This window comes from Ammodytes marinus, assembly GCF_949987685.1.
Source record: "Ammodytes marinus genome assembly, chromosome: 11".
Lineage (NCBI taxonomy): Eukaryota > Metazoa > Chordata > Actinopteri > Uranoscopiformes > Ammodytidae > Ammodytes > Ammodytes marinus.
Genome location: NC_137215.1, coordinates 7,090,687 through 7,107,314, shown reverse-complemented (window position 1 = coordinate 7,107,314; position 16,628 = coordinate 7,090,687). Strand labels below are relative to the sequence as shown.

At 44.2% G+C, this 16,628-nt stretch overlaps 1 protein-coding gene across 1 annotated transcript in view; it reads right to left on the bottom strand.

Annotated features, from left to right (window-relative positions):
* Positions 1 to 16,628, bottom strand: part of zmiz1a (zinc finger, MIZ-type containing 1a) — a 121,365-nt gene that overhangs the window by 73,690 nt on the left and 31,047 nt on the right. Inside the window, exon 3 of the mRNA XM_080036294.1 lies at positions 4,625 to 4,716. The gene's annotated coding sequence lies outside the window, so the exon portion shown is untranslated. The remainder of the gene's footprint in view (positions 1 to 4,624; positions 4,717 to 16,628) is intronic.

The following is a 16,628-nucleotide window of genomic DNA, read 5'->3' as shown; positions in this document are numbered from 1 at the left end:
TCTTGGCAATGCATTGTGCTTGGAGAGAGAGAGCTGTAGTAGAGTTTTTTTGCAGCGCAGTTGAAACCAGCAGTGGTGGTGTGTGTGTATGTGTGTAATATTGGCTGAGAACAAATAATCTGAAAAGCCTCAAATGCCCTGTGTCCTTTGTAAGGCTTTATGAAATATTAACCAAATTAATCTACGGCCCTTTTTTTTTTTTTTCAACTCCCCCCCAAGAGAAAACATACTGAATGACTGTAGAAACCAACAATCATTCCTGAGATAAATTCTAAAGAAAAGGCAGCGACAGATTTTTTAATTTTTTTTTTGATCTGTGAAAAGCCAGGGACAAGGTGTAATTACTCTCTTTGCGCATATTATGTGTTCTATTAATTAGGTCTGTGTGCCAGTGAAGGCTTGCTCTGCTCGGTGAAGTGACAGCCACACATAGCCACAGGCGTCTCTCTCTCTCTCAACACACACCACTTTGCTTTTTTCTAACAGTTAGTGTGTGCGGCGTGGTGTGGATGGTGTTATTAAAACATGGTGGGGCTTAACAGCGGTACAGCATCTGATGGGAGGGGGAGGGGGGGCGGGGGGCAAATTGGTGTTGCACCTCGTGGAGATATTTTTTTTATATGATAGCCTGTTTAGTAAAGCAATTTCTAGAAGCCTCAAGGCAGAACAAAAGGCCAGAGTTCAGACCGAGAGCAACAAAAGAGGCCTGGCTTTTTAAAAAACCCAGGGAAAAAATAATAAGTGAAATAGACAAAATCATTTGAAGGGATTTTACAGATTGCAGATTTAATGTCCGTCTGATGGAGAGAGAAAAAAAAAGAAAGAGAGAGAGTGATCGGAATTAATCCTCTTAGCTGTTTGTTTGGTAATCTGATTTAGTCAGATTTTTTTTTTATTTATTATTCGGCTGCTATCTCTCTGGTTGTGGTTACTGATGCTCGTCTCTGGATTGACCACGGCCATTTTTCACCTTCAACACCCCCCCCCCCCCCCCACCCCCTCCCTTAGCCCTCCTTCTCCCCCTCTGGGATATTAGGGGTTTTGGAGGCTTTTACATATAAACAAAATATCGCTGTATGCAAATCCCCCTAGCGCGGTAGTTCACCAAATCCATCCAGCGATGTGTCTGTCTGCCTGCTTATGAAATGATCCCCCCCCCCTGCTCTTGACACGATCGCTTTCCCCGAGAAACACACTGACTATACAGCTGTCCCTGCTCCAAATAAATGACCTACTTTGCACATTAACACAATTTTTTTTTACATGGCAGGCAAATTCCAGGGCAGCTTTATGTAGTTTCTGATGCCAGCTCAGACACTTCTTCTCTCTCTCTCTCTCTCTCTCTTCAAGTGCAACATGGCTCCCGTCCAATATTCTTAGAAGACGAAAGCAGTTTTTTTTGTTTTGTTGTTCTTTCTTAATACCTCCTGCCATCTTTGAAGGAGATCACTCGGTCACGGCTGAACGATGACACGTTAATCCATATTTCCTTCCTAACCGGATCAGAGGTGCATAATAATAAAGAAAGTGCCAGTTTCTCTGAAGCTGTTGTACTTTTTTTGTGTCGTGCGAAAGCGTGTTAAAGGAAGTCGAGGCTGGCACAGAGGCCCACCTAAGGCGCTCCCGTCTCACTCAGGCAGGAGTTATTTCCAGACCACCCCCCCCCCCTCCTCTCCTCTCCACAACCCCCACCTCCACCTCTGCTGAAGGGGGGAAACCACAGCACTGCACAGGCCCCAGTCACACACACACGACTCAAGAATGGATCCATTATTCACACGGGCCGTTAGTGGGGGACTGGCACGGGAGGGCGGGGTGTGGCAGGCGGCGGTGGGACACGAACGAACGAACGAACACTCGCTTTTACTAAACTTAGGAATTGCTCAGGCAAGCAAAGTACATAACGAGAGTTGAGTATTTTTCGACAAATGAAAACAACAGAGGTGATGCAGCATTTCCATGTATCATCAAAGGTGTACGATGCAGTTTTAGAGGAGGAGGTATTTGTTACCATTTTCAGAGCTTGCAGTTGTTAAAACATATTTACTCTACATGTATTTCTTGGTATTGAATAATTGTAACATCATAAATTAAAAGCAAATTTATTTTGAGGCTCCTGGAACCAAACGTAAGACTAGAATATGTTGGTAGACAAAACTAGACAGTGAAACAGTAACTTTTCAGGTAGCTTTTTCTAACTTCAAACAGCTTTCCAGGTATCCAATTTCCCTGTGTAGAAAGTTTGTTTATCTAGTTGAGAATATACCGTAGAAAATGTTCACTTCTCTGACGCACCAAAAGTTACATAGTGCACCTTTAAGTATTCTCAACAAAAGAAAGCAGTGTCGTTAACAAGGTGGCGCAGCAGCATTCCATCATGTATCATTAATAATGGCAGAGTGATTTGAGTGATGTGAAGTTATTTAAACAGCTCGTAAAGGAACCGATTTGTCACTCTGTCCACGACGTGTGTACTGTATGCTCAATGCTGAAATGGTACGTGTGTGAGCTATCAAGGGCCCGTGTGACTGCAGACGCACAACCAGACACATAACACAAAGCAAGGCAGCAACACAATAGTGCAATGAATGTCAACACAGCTTAAGACGCGCACGCACACACACACACACACACACACACACACACACACACACACGTCATATCAGGTTCATAGAACGCTTGACGGCACGACACAGCTCCACACAAACTCGACATGGATGAATGTTTAAGTGCTCTCTCTCTCTTTCTCAAACTCAAACACACACACACACACACACACACACACACACACACACACACACACACACACACACACACACACACGGAGGGCCAGATTGTATACGAGTTTGCTCACGGACCATGATAAGAAAATGTGGCAAATGCGTAATCTGATATGCATGACTTGAGGTTTCTCTCTTGCCTTTTCTTTTTCCTCTTGGAAATCGCAGGTTGCATCCATAATTTACACCAGCCCTCCGTCTGTTTCCCCTCTCTCTTTTCCACTCGGCAGCTCCCTCCATCCCTCCCTCCCTCCTTCCTTTTCTCTCTCTCTCCCTCCATCTCCTCCTCTCCTTCTCTCTCCTGGCAATCTGGCTTTTGCAGCTTTTGCTCATTAGCATATTGCAGAATGTGCAGATGCCACCAAAAAATTATTCACCTTCCAGCGGCTTTGATGCCGTTTTAACAGTGTATACAAACTACACCGTCGACACTTTGCACACACACACACACACACACACACACACACACACACACACACACACACACACACACACACACACACACACACACACACACACACACACACACACACACACACACACACACACACACACACACACACACACACACACACACACACACACACACACACACACACACACACACACACACACACACACAGCCTCCCAAACAAAAGCATGGGGACTAGGGACTTGGGTCTTCCGTTCTACTCAGATTGGTCTGATGTTTTCACTCAGATCCTCGTTCACCCCAATTACAATCTGCCATCACGTCAGTCAAGAGGTCTTTGACACTGTGATGACAATTCATGGAGTGGCAACAAGGTTTAAATGAACACTTAATATTCATGCAGTCCAAAGGATAACCTAATACATGATGATATTCCTGCTTTTCAAAGGCTGATTAAACACAGTATTTTATGCGTGTTTTTGCATCAAATGGAGCCACGACATTAGCATATAGCATTGTCCGCCTCTTGGAGATTTATATTGCTACTGATAGAGGCAGATTAATAGCCATACATATAATACATATGGTATCACCATTGGTTCAACAACACTTGCTAACACTCAAATTTCAGACCCTGGGGACAGCTTGAAGCAGGGCCAGCCCAGGATGGTTCTCTCACCAACTGTGGAACACATGTGAGAGAAGGAGCTCCTTGTAAACATCCTTAAAATGGGCTTTTTCCCCTTCAAAAAAATAAAATAAATCCACCACATCAGAAGGGCTAACGGCTAAGGCGATGAGGCGCAGTTTGAGCAGGCATTACAACTTGTTTAGGACTCCTGTAACTGACTTCCCCACCCCCCCCACCCTCGTTCACCTGACACGCACCAGCTGTCCACCAGGCCAAGAGGAAATGCCTTCACGTCACTGAAAATCTAATCCTTCATCACAGAAACCATATGAATACAAGCGCTTTTTTCCTTCACAGATGATTGAAGGAGATGATTTGCGGTGAGGATTTTTTTGTGCCCTCGCTCAAACTAAAAAAGTCTGTTCTTTTTGCTATATTTGTTTGTTTGTTGCTGAAACACAATATGTCCTGTTTTTTTTCCTGTTCATTCTTGTAAGCACACAGTCGTCTGAGACAGAACCCTGTGTCACTGTATAACATGTGCCAGAGCATTCTGTTCTGGGGACAAAACATCTTTGTGTGGAGTGTCTGGTATGACACAACAAGAGACAAGAACAAAAAGAAGAAACCAAACTGCAGCCCATCTTATCGTGTTTGTTAGACTTGTACTGAAGCGTATCTGTATCACCCACCGCCGCCACACACACACACACACACACACACACACACACCAGCTGATGCTTAACTGTTTCAGGTGTTGGGTGAAAGACAAGGGGGGTGATAATAAATCAGGATCCTTACCAGTGGTGGATGCGGACGTTCCCCAACTTTTTTTTTCTTCTTCTTCACCCTAAATCGGTTTCCTTAATCCTCATCAATCATCAGAGCGATTTCTAAAAAAAAAAAAGAGAAAGACAAAACAGAATGAGACGCACATCAGGGGAAGAGAGACAAAAAAACACAATCTGCTTTTCGGCGATAGGCAAAAGCAAAAAAGACTTAAAGGTGGCATCGTTTATTGAAGGTGTGATAAAGTGTTGTGCTTTCTGACGGATTGGAAGCACATGCAACAAGGAGCGACAGAGCTTTGAGAGAGAACACACAGACACGTCTCTAAATTCCCGGGCCAAATATGACAGATACAATACTTAAAAAGAGACAAATAGGAGTAGATTTTTTCGTCTTTTTTGTGAGTTTTTGAATGCCAAAAAGCAGCCATTTTTCAACTCTCCAGGCTCTTATCATGGGGCACTATTTGTTCTCCGCTTCTGGCTCCATCTTCTCTAAACTACAGTAAGAAGAAGTGCAAAAAAATCTGCTAATGGGACAACCGCTCGCTGATTATTAATGAGCTAGCTCACTTAAGAAGAGCGCATCTTAAAGCTCACTCATTCTCTGTGTTTGAAACGCCCACATCTTTTCATTAATATTACCGTCAGCGCTATAGCAAGCCTAAATACATCTCCATGATTTATTCATTTTTTTTTCCACCCAACCATATTTGAGTCAAATTAAATTAGCCATATGAGTTTAATTAGCTCAAAATGATCTGATATTGTAATTTCACACTTGGATATGGGATACAGAGAGAAAAGGGTACTTGAGCACAAAGAAAAACGTGGTGGTAAAGCAGTGCTCATTACAGGGCTTGTGTGTGTGTGTGTGTGAGTGTGTGTGTGTGTGTGTGTGTGTGTATGTGCGTGTGTGCGTGTGTGCGTGTGTGGTCATGTCGGCATTAGCAAACAGCAGCATTAGTTGAATGGCTGCTCCTAATCAAGGTTTACACACTGGGAGGTTACCGTTGTTCCTATAAAGAACCAGGATCACTCTGCTAACACCATTATTCACAGCTCCCATTAGTCATCCAGCCGCTGCTAATACAAGCAATACTCCCCTCCAATTTTTTTGTGGGACCTTGTGTGTGCTCTACTGCTCATTATCCGCTACGGACTGGAGGAGCACAGAAGTGTGCAGTTAGGGGGAAAATAACAGTTTAGGAATCATTCTTAAAAGGGTCTTTTTTAATATTTGAACAAAAGAGTACACATATTATTGACTTGTAGTTTTGGTGTATTCGCTCAGGTTTTTAAGACATCCGTCTCTGAGATTTCTGGCTCCATTCAGATAAAATGGACGTTAGAGAATTTTTAGAATCAGAAATATTTTATTGATCCCCAAATGGGAAAATCTGTTTTTATACAGTTGCACCAATTTCAGAATATAAGTACTCAAGTAAGTTAAGTTTAAAAAAAATATGTGCCTTATTCAATTAAGCTTAACTAAGCCTATGCTTCATCAAGCATTACATAGCCATTAATAGCACTAACTAACAGTTCGTTAACGTCCCCATATTGTGAAGTGTTACCAAAATGTCATACATCTCTACATTGATTTGGGCTGGAGGCAGACATCTCAGAGGCAGATATGTCAAAAGGCAAGAGAGAATGTATCATCTCTAATAAGAAAAACAATGGCTAACAAACACACATTTCAATTAAATGAAAACACGCTTGACAAAAACATTGCAAACAGTGTACTACTGAAAACACTCTACACTTTACACATAGCTGTGTAAAGTGCTTTTTCTGTCAGGGAAGGTCATCCCTTTGAAGAGAAAACAATGACGCTCACACTCACACTGAAACACACTCAACTCAGGAGTCAGGAACGGCTGTGGGTTTTTCCTATTCAATTACACCAGGTAATTTCTAAGCCTGTGTGTGTCTTCAGTTGACTGAGTACTTTCTAAAGCACAATATCCAATGCTGGGTATTATTTCCAACTCATACAAATGCTCCGTCGGGGCGTTAATTGAGCTGCAGCGAGTGATGCGATATATATATATTTATATATGTATATATATATTTATATATGTATATATATATAAAAAAGAAAAGCACACTGTAATTTACTGATCCCTGGTAATGAAACATGAGGCCCTGTGTGGCATGTTTTCTCACTCTCACTGAGAGGAAATATGGCTGCTGAGAGCTACTGCTGCTTGCAAATCACTGTCTCACACACACACACACACACACACACACACACACACACACACACAGAGGCAGACTTATCAGAGAAAAACAAATGGAGGCATTGATTCACTAGTTGTTTATTTACAGCCCTCTCCGGAGAGAAAAATAAATTCCCCTGTTGGGGCTTTGTTTCCCCATCATACGACACAACGGGACGCATGGGAAAGAAGGGTGAGCGGGCCACACACACACACACACACACACACACACACACACACACACAAGCGTCTTTACATCTGGATTAATCTCCAATGGGCGTCATCACAGATGCCATTAAATGTAGCAGAAGGCGAGAATCATGCGGGGGAAAGAAGGGCTGCCATCTGAATAATTTATTCGGAGGCTCATCTTGTCTCACACCGGGGGGATTTCTGCTTTCAATTTACACCGTTTTCTCCTCTCCGTATTCAAATCCAAGGGAACAGATTTTTGTTGTGATTGGCACACGGAAGGTCAACGTTAACGTGCTATAGCGTATACCTGTCCTCAGTGGGGCTGGTATCCTGCTCTATTAGCACACTGGGATAGCACGCGTGTGTGTGTGTGTGTGTGTGTGTGTGTGTGTGTGTGTGTGTGTGTGTGTGTGTGTGTGTGTGTGTGTGTGTGTGTGTGTGTGTGTGTGTGTGTGTGTGTACATACGTATGTGTGTGTACGTACGTGTGTACATCCGTATGTGTGTGGCAGTCTTTGTTTACCTCAGTGTGCGCACTGGTGACACTGGAGAATAGGCCTGTGGTGTGCAAGAGACAGCAAGTGTGTGTGTGTGTGTGTGTGTGTGTGTGTGTGTGTGTGTGTGTGTGTGTGTGTGTGTGTGTGTGTGTGTGTGTGTGTGTGTGTGTGTGTGTGTGTGTGTGTGTGTGTGTGTGTGTGTGTGTGTGTGTGTGTGTGTGTGTGTGTGTGTGTGTGTGTGTGTGTGTGTGTGTGTGTGTGTCTGAGCTTATTAGGCTGCTTTCCAAGAACACAGGAGGCTCCAGACATTACACACTGAAGCGGTGGAGGGAAAGAAAAAAAAACATTATTATTGCTAATCGTAACAGGAAGATTGTTAGGACTTAGCAGACACACAAGAAGAGCAGGGGAGTATGAAAAAGAACAAGAGACTGAGGGAAGGGAGGAGGAGGAGGAGGAGGAGGATGAAGTCATGGCTCTCTAGCATGTCCTCACTCTGGGTGTCACACTGGGACTGGGAAGAGGACATGGGAGGCGTCAGTAAGGCTCTCAGGTCAGCTGTGACAGGATGAGAGACGCCATTAGACGAAGACAGACAGAGAAATAGACAAATTAAAAGGGGTGAAAGGGGGTGGTTATTCAAGTCTGATGTTTGAAATTTCAAGCATTGGAGGCTTGAAAGTGAAAACACTGGATTGTTGTTCCGTGCTGTCGTTTGGTAGGATTCCTTTGGGAGCGGATCAGTCTATTTCGTTTTTTTACAATCCGTGTAGGTGGCGTACAAGCAACAGAGACAGGGAACATACTTGAGACTTGAGTCGCTGTGCTTGTCTACTCTAGAGAGAGACTCTTTTGCGCTGTTGGAAAGCAGCAGCTACTCATTCTCTGAAATGCAATTCAAGCTATCAAAACAACGCATACAAAAGAAGGTTACAATTTTGCTTGCGGCGGGGGCTTGAATGTTGTGCTTACCAGGCAAAAATACCCTTACCCTTGTGATTTTTCCAGTAGTAAATTGCTATGCGTGTGCTATACTGTAGCTAGCGCCTATGACAGGACATGGGCTGCTTTTTTTTCTGCCCTCGACCCGTTACAGGCAGGAATGGCCCCGTAGTAGCCCGGGTGCAGCGCAGTGCAGTGCAGCGCTTCACCAAGGCCTCTTTAACCAGCTGAATGACAAGGCAAGCAGACGGGCAACCAGCCAACCACAGGCAGACATTCAGCCCTGCCTGGCCACACTGCTGTAATGACGCCAATTCAAGCCAGACCGGAGAGATCATGTGATTTGGAGGGGGGTGGGGGGCGGGGGGTCTGGCAGAGAGAGTGGGAGAGTTACGAATTTAAATGTATGAGCGCATCAACAGTTAGGTCACTCGGCTGTGTGTGTGTGTCTCTGTTTCTTTATTTTCCTTCCATCACGTTATAGCACTTCTTCCATTGTCTAGCAGTCAGTCCTCCTGAGTCCACTACTCTTTTAACAGTTCTGTCGTCTCTCTTTTTGTGACCGCGGGGGAAGTCTATGAATGAGCAGCTTGCTGCCTTGTTAAACTTTAAATGTCAGTGTCCACAGCCCCGGAGCGTTGCGTTGCGTCAGTCAGTCAGTCAGTCAGTAGCCCTTTGCACCTTTTCCTCTCCCTCCTCCTCCTCCTCTGTGGAAATCTCTGTGCAAAGCGAAGAAGGGGGGAAACTCGGCACCAGTATGACACAGCACGGAGGAATGCACTAGCGGATGTGGCGCTCTCTCTCTCTCTCTCTCTCTCTCTCTCTTTCTCTCTCTTTCTCTCTCTCTACTTCTCAGTCAACCCCTGTCTCCTCCTCCTCCCCCCCTCACTGTGGGCAGGTCCATATGCAACCCGGTAATTATGGAGGTTATTTTCTCCAGAGGGCCAAATCCCTGTTTATGGGCATGAGCGTGTGTCACACTATGGGCCGTGGCTGTCAACCCACAGAGACGCTGACTGTGTGTGTGGACTACCCCAAAAGAAATCCCTATTGCTTCAGCGACACTGCGGTTGCCAGACTTTTTTTTCACATTTTCAAGCATTGCTTTTTAATTCTATTTTAAAAAGGGAAACTGTGATTGTGATTCTCTGTTGCTGTGTCATGACCTCAAGTGAGACAGCAAAAAAAAAAGGTTGCGTGTGAGCTTCCACCTCGGCGCCTCATAGCAAAAAAAACAAGGGGAGTTATTTCCGGGAAACTGCCAGCTTAACGAAGGGAATTTAGCAGAAAAAAAAGAGAAAAATGAATACTCGAGACACTTGAATAGCACAGCTGAACTTCAATGGCTAAGTTGTGCTGACCTGTAATTTTCTACTATTGGTTCAATTCTTTCCATTCCCAGACGCCCTGGAGAATTGTGACCTGGGCTAAAGCACACATTTCCTTTTTGGAAGGGAGGGTGGGGGGGGGGAGCTACACGGGAAGTGAAGACTGTGAAAAGGCCAGTGGCTAAAAAACGCTAACCAAACCAATCCAACAAAGCCAGGTACTATGGCAGTCAATTATAGGCAAACAGGAGGCGACTTGAGTCTTGTGAATGGGGATTCCAGAGTGGACTGGTTCTCTTGCTTGTGCTGCTACAGTAGGGCTTGTCAGCAAACAAGAGCCTGGAGCAGCCTGAATTACAAGCTCAAAAGTAAATCTGCATGTAACAAACTGTTACAGGCAGGGTCAGTAGTGCACGCATACACAGACACACACACACACACACACACACACACACACACACAGACACGCCGAAATTGGCTGCTCCCTTCACAAAAGCTGCTTCCTCTTCGTTTCATCACGCAGGCCGGGCTTTGTTAGTGTGCGGAAATGCCTCCAGAGGGAATGAAAATACTGGCAAGTCCCTGCAGCTCATTCTGGAGAGAGAGAGCGAGAGAGATGGGTCCTGCAGCTGCAAGATCACACACACACACACACACACACACACACACACACACACACACACACACACACACACACACACACACACACACACACACACACACACACACACACACACACACACACACACACACACACACACACACACACACACACACACACACACACACACACACACACACACACACACACACACACACACACACACACACACACACACACACACACAACTACATGCATGTATGCCAAGTGCCCATGTAGGCTGAGGGCTCGTGTTACGTACAGAGATAACCGTGTTAACCTAAAGAACATAAACACTGGTGTGTGGTTACAGGGCTGTCAGAGCACCGGAGGGAGCCACTGACGGTACACAATCTATCTAATGTTGGACTAATGTTGTCACGACAGCCACAGAATTATAGGCAACGTCACTGGGAAAGCTCATATCGCGGTTGAAAAAAAAAAGGGGGGAAAAAAAGAATAACAGGGGTTTTCCAGCCTGGGAATTAGATTTGGGGAAGTAAGTGAGCGTGCTTCCTAGATTCATTAAATCATAAAGGGCTGGGCGATAAAAACCAAAACGATTATTATCTCGATAGAAATTTGATAAATGTTCAATGAAAGTTTGGTGTAATTACGTTAAGCATAAATGGCCCAGCCCTAAAATAACACAAGTATCATTGTCTGGTGATCTCAATAAAACAGTCACAGAAAGGCTGAGAAAAGTGGAGATAATATCCCAGGAACTTTATATCAGAAGTGACGTCTAAGCTGCAGTAGCTCCCTACCCTATCCATCCACTTTCTATAACCACTAATTATCCATTTCAGGGTTGCACACGTTCACAATTTCAGACAGTGCCCAGTTCACTTAAACTTAAAAACACAAGGAAATATAGACCAGAAGAATGTGCAAATAAACTTCACACCGAAAAAGTCCCTTGGCATGGGCCACTGTGCAGCCATGTACCCTACTAATGCTCTTACATTTTTTGTAATATTCCATTACCTCAGTCGATGGCCATTTCGGGTGGTGAAAAAACACGTTTGTAATCACGCACACAGCACTGCAACAACAGATGATTGCAATCAAACAGTCAATGGCTATAGCACTTAAGGCAAAAATACACCATGAGAGTATATTATTATGTTTTCTTTATAGCCATTATTTAAAGGAATACATGATGTTTTAAAGAGATTAGTCTATTGTTTAAGTACAGAAAGAGCGCTAATCCAAGCGTTATTATTAGCATTAGCCTAAATAAGGGGTCAAACCCTTTTAGTAAACAGTGGTCATTGCTAGTTGTTATTTTGTCCCGCTAACCCGTTAAACCGTTAAATATCTTGAATTCACCCTGAAAAAAGTAGCCGGTTGGATTTTTTGGAACTATTTTTGGTGAGAAACCACTGGCACACTGGCACTGAATTCCAGCCTCACATAGTCTCTCTGCGTGCCACCCACACACCCCATGCAGTTGACCCGGGGAATTTTACAAAACAGGGTGCTGCTATTTTTATTTAATATCTCATGTAAATTGTCCCGCCTACACAAAGCTGACAGAATGCCTCCCACCGCAGTATTTTAATTACAGCTGCTTAAAGTTTGCTGAGATAATAGTACTGTCAGTCAACACTGTGTGCGCGCCGATGCTAAATGTGTATCCTGGCACTTCAATACCCCTGGCTCTTTCAGTGTCGTAAGGTCCACTTTACTGTGTATTTTAGTTATAGAGCTACAACAATACTCAGCAACAAGATATAAATAATGTTGTACCCACCACGTTCCCTGAGAGTTTCACAATAACTTTGAATGGGGCCAAGGACATACAACACTTTCAACAAAAACTCTTACTGTGCTTAATTTTGGACTGTTTGTATGACTTTTTTGTCTGATACATGTGCTGCATCTATAAAGCCGTTTTCAACCTATTTTAAGCTATGGCTAACATGTCCACCTCTAAACAAGTGCAGCAACTGTGTCCATTTATTATCTCTAGAACACTTATAGATGTATTGGCTAAACAGTATGACCAAGTATTAAAAAAAATAATAATAATAATTCTTCTTAAAATATAAGCAAAAGCAAGGGACATATTTATCTACAGTGTTTATGCTCTCATCACTCAACAGACAAGCTGTGCAACAGTCTCCCCAAAAACATGTCTGTCTCTAACAGAAGAAAAGGTGGACTTTTGACCGAACAAATGTCTGAAATCCTGTCTTACCGATGAGGGGAGGTATCAGGGGGCGAGCATGATTCAAGATGTACTGACAGAGTGGAGGAGCTTTCAAGACAGCTGCTAGAACTTTCTGTCTGTCACTCCTTTTCTCTCTCTTTCACACACACACACGCACTGAGTGCAGTCCTCCCTCTCTCCTTTTTAGCCAGTGACAGCAGGCAGTCCAGTGATGACATGAGGAGTGTCTCTGGCAGCCAGTAAGGCAGCACTAAACAGACAGAAATATCTGCTCTGACAGACCGTCACCCACTACGATGCGCATGCAGCTGTCACTGAGCTTACCACTCCTCTTCTCCAACCCCTGGCTTTGATTTGTCCTTCTCTGTATCTCTCTTTCTCTCTCTCTCCACTCTGCAACCCTCATGTTTTTTGACCCACGGTTATCAAATAAGTACAATATTGAGAAGTTCCATTGTGCTTGGCTGTGATTGGCTCGTGACAGGTCAGAGAGGAGGAAGTAGATTTGGGTGACGTGAAGCCAACTGTTGAGCACACGGCCATTCTCCACTTGATGAGCAAAGGCAAAATAATATGTTCCCCTCTCTCTCTCTCTATCTCTTTTCCTCTCTCTCTCTCACACTCTCTCTATCACTTGAAACATTTCTTAAAACAAAAACTGGGATTTGAATGCATTAGCCCTTTATTTATTTGTCAAACTGTTCAAATGATACATTTGTAAATAAAGTGTTTTTTGTAGAAATCAAAAAAAGTCTCTCTCTCTCTCGCTCTCCTTCTCTCTCTGTGTCTGTTGAGCTCTCTCTCTCTCTCTCTCTCTCTCAGCCACAGCCGTTGTCAATTAGTTTAGGTCAGGGTGCGGAGCGGAGAATAACTCCGGCTCTGGTATCTGCTGCTGGAAGGACACAAAGATCAGCAGCAACAAGAAACCACCACCACCAGCAGTGCTACAACTCGCTGCGCCAAAAGAACTGGCCTGTGTGTGCCTGTGTGTGTGTGTGTGTGTGTGTGTGTGTGTGTGTGTGTGTGTGTGTGTGTGTGTGTGTGTGTGTGTGTGTGTGTGTGTGTGTGTGTGTGTGTGTTTTCTTTTATTTATGTAGGAGTGTGTGTGCGTGACATGTTGCATAAATCTGCCATCTTGTCAACAGGTTGTCACTGACCCCTGACCTCCATATTTAAACCGAAATTAATATGACAGAAGTGCTAATATTGGGATTGGCAGAAGGGGCCAATGTCCCTCATATAATAGGAATATAACACAGACAGGCCTGTCTCTTCCTCAGTCATAGATACACACACACACTGCAGGTGCAGCACACTTCACCACTTTCCTCCACGGTATCTGGGAGCCTGATAACACCGGCACATCTGAGGGGGGAGGTGAGATTGAAAAATGTCCTCTCAACATCTGTTTCTCTCTCTATAAAAAAATACTGACTTTAATGTGAGACAAGAAGAAACAACGATATGACAAGACAAAAAGGTGAGGCGCGGTAGATTGAGCACAGAAGCGTCAAATCGGTAGTAAGAGACTGTGCTTATCAATGGGGGCTTCTGCAATGTGGGCTGACGCTTCCCCACCAGGCATTACACACTCAAAGACAGACAGAGCCATAAATACCACCGAACTAATGTGGCTCAGGGTCATGTAGGCTTTAGATAACCCCTGTATAGCCGGTACTTTGTGGGGAAAACGACTTCACTTTGCTGCCACAAAGCCACTGGCAAACATGGAGTATTTCTCCCATAGAGTCTCCTTACAAAATAGCTCATTCCGAACTATTTCCCCCCCCCCCCCCACCCCTCGTTCAATTTCGAAACCTCTCGGAGCAGTGTCTCCATGTGACAATCAAATGTGTTTGTTACAGCCCAGAGTTGAGTATGTCTCCTAATTCACTGAGAGAAAGAGCAATCAGCTGAGCTTTCAGATGGCATCCGACACATTCAATCTTCTTTTCTTCTGGCTCTCTCTCTCTCTCTCTCTCTATTGTAATGTTTCCCACACGCATGCCGCCGCGCACACTACACACATTTCTCATAATCTATGCAAATAGTCCACAGATGGACAAGTATATGTATCTAATTGAGAAACATGTGTGCCAGTCGCACTACTACAAATAATGACTCGTACATCTTCCCTTTAGCTTCTCGGTGTCACGGTACTTGTGTCAGCCCTTCGTTCAATCATCGAGAGTTACGTTCGTTGGGCTGTGTGTGGATGGATGCTGCTGGCGGCCTGCCACCACGCCATTTGTAAAATTATTCAAATGAGGACACCGTGTTTCTTTTGTTTACTGCCTTGAACGGTGACACGGAAACAAGGTCGGGGCACTGATGATCGTCATTTCTCAATCTCGCTCTACAACTATACAACAAGCTCCCTCTCTCTCTCTCTCTCCCCCAATCACTCTATATGCGAATCCCCCCCTCCTCCGCGCGCCATTGGTGGAAAAACGGCCCCTGCATTATGAGAAGCCCATTAATGAGTGTGTGTGGCGGCGTAGTGGCGTGTTGTGATGCGCGGCATATTACAGCCATTCATCAAGAGCCGCGGAGACACTTGACAGGCGGACAGCCAACAGGTTGTGTAATCATATAACACAGCCATGTCAGGCTCCGTGTCCCATTCAGGCCTCTAATGTTATTTTCCTTCTGGGTAATTGACGACGGCAGACAGAGAGACCCAGCTGATGGATCACATCATGGGACCAACCGACCGAACGGCGCACACACACACACACACACAAACATGGCGGCCGGTCTATATATATTGATGTCATTCCAAGATTACATCAACATTTTGGAGATGCTCAAAAGGATAAAAATGAGGGTTTATTACAACTTGGGTCTTATTTTGCTAGCTTTGGCCAACATTTCTATTGCTTATGATCATAGTGCACTCACCTTAGTAATTGCTGAAATGTGGGAACGTTCAGTTAAAAACTAAAAAAAGTCAGGCAGGGCAAGAAAACACAATCAGATAAATTGTAAACAGACAGATTTGTCAACACCAGATTAGAAGCAGAAGTGAGTGTGGTGCACCCCAAAATACTGGTAATATAGTAATCCCTCATTGCATTGGGAAAGTTGATGTTAAATGTCTATGCCGTCTCTAAACTGAAATGACTGTTTACAAGAGACTGTTTGGGTATTAACCTTCGTAACCTTCCCCAGCTTAGCTTTCTCTCTTCTAAGTACATTTGGTTGGGGCTTTGTCGACATTACTGTTATAAAAAAGCGAGCCACACTGCAAACAATATGTTTAAAAGCAAAGTGAAATATAAAGTGAAAAAGCACGAGAGCAAAGCCAGCGTAACACCTTCCCGATGCATCTTGATTTTTTTTTATGGGTCGCACATAAATCCATGTTTATTACTTGGTAAATGAATGACTCATAATTGCATTAAAGGAGAAAAATGTCAGCTTAATCTATTAAAGAAAAACCATTTAAAAACACATGAATCAAAGTTGCTGCATTAATTATGTGTCGCAACATGACAAGGTAAGAGTGTTACTCTGGTAATTACAGTGTGCTAACAAAGGCCATCTGACACCGAGGAATGTGCTTCAAATGTTCCAAGTTCTCTGCTGCACAACACAACACAACACACTAACTCTGGGCTGCATCAGACGAGCAGAGAGGTGGCCCCAGGGCGGTGTGTGTGTGTGTGTGTGTGTGTGTGTGTGTGTGTGTGTGTGTGTGTGTGTGTGTGTGTGTGTGTGTGTGTGTGTGTGTGTGTGTGTGTGTGTGTGTGTGTGTGTGTGTGTGTGTGTGTGTGTGTGTGTGTGTGTGTGTGTGTGTGTGTGTGTGTGTGTGTGTGTGTGTGTGTGTGTGTGTGTGTGTGTGTGTGTTGGACGTTGTTAAAAGGAGAGCCAGTATCCTCACACAACCTGTTTTGCTCTGTCCCTTAAGCTGGAGAAGAGAGAAGACAATGTTCTCTCTCATCCTCCCACTCGCAACACTTTATACCTCTGCTGCTGCTTGTTTGTGAGATGCCTCATGCAGCACACAATCCCT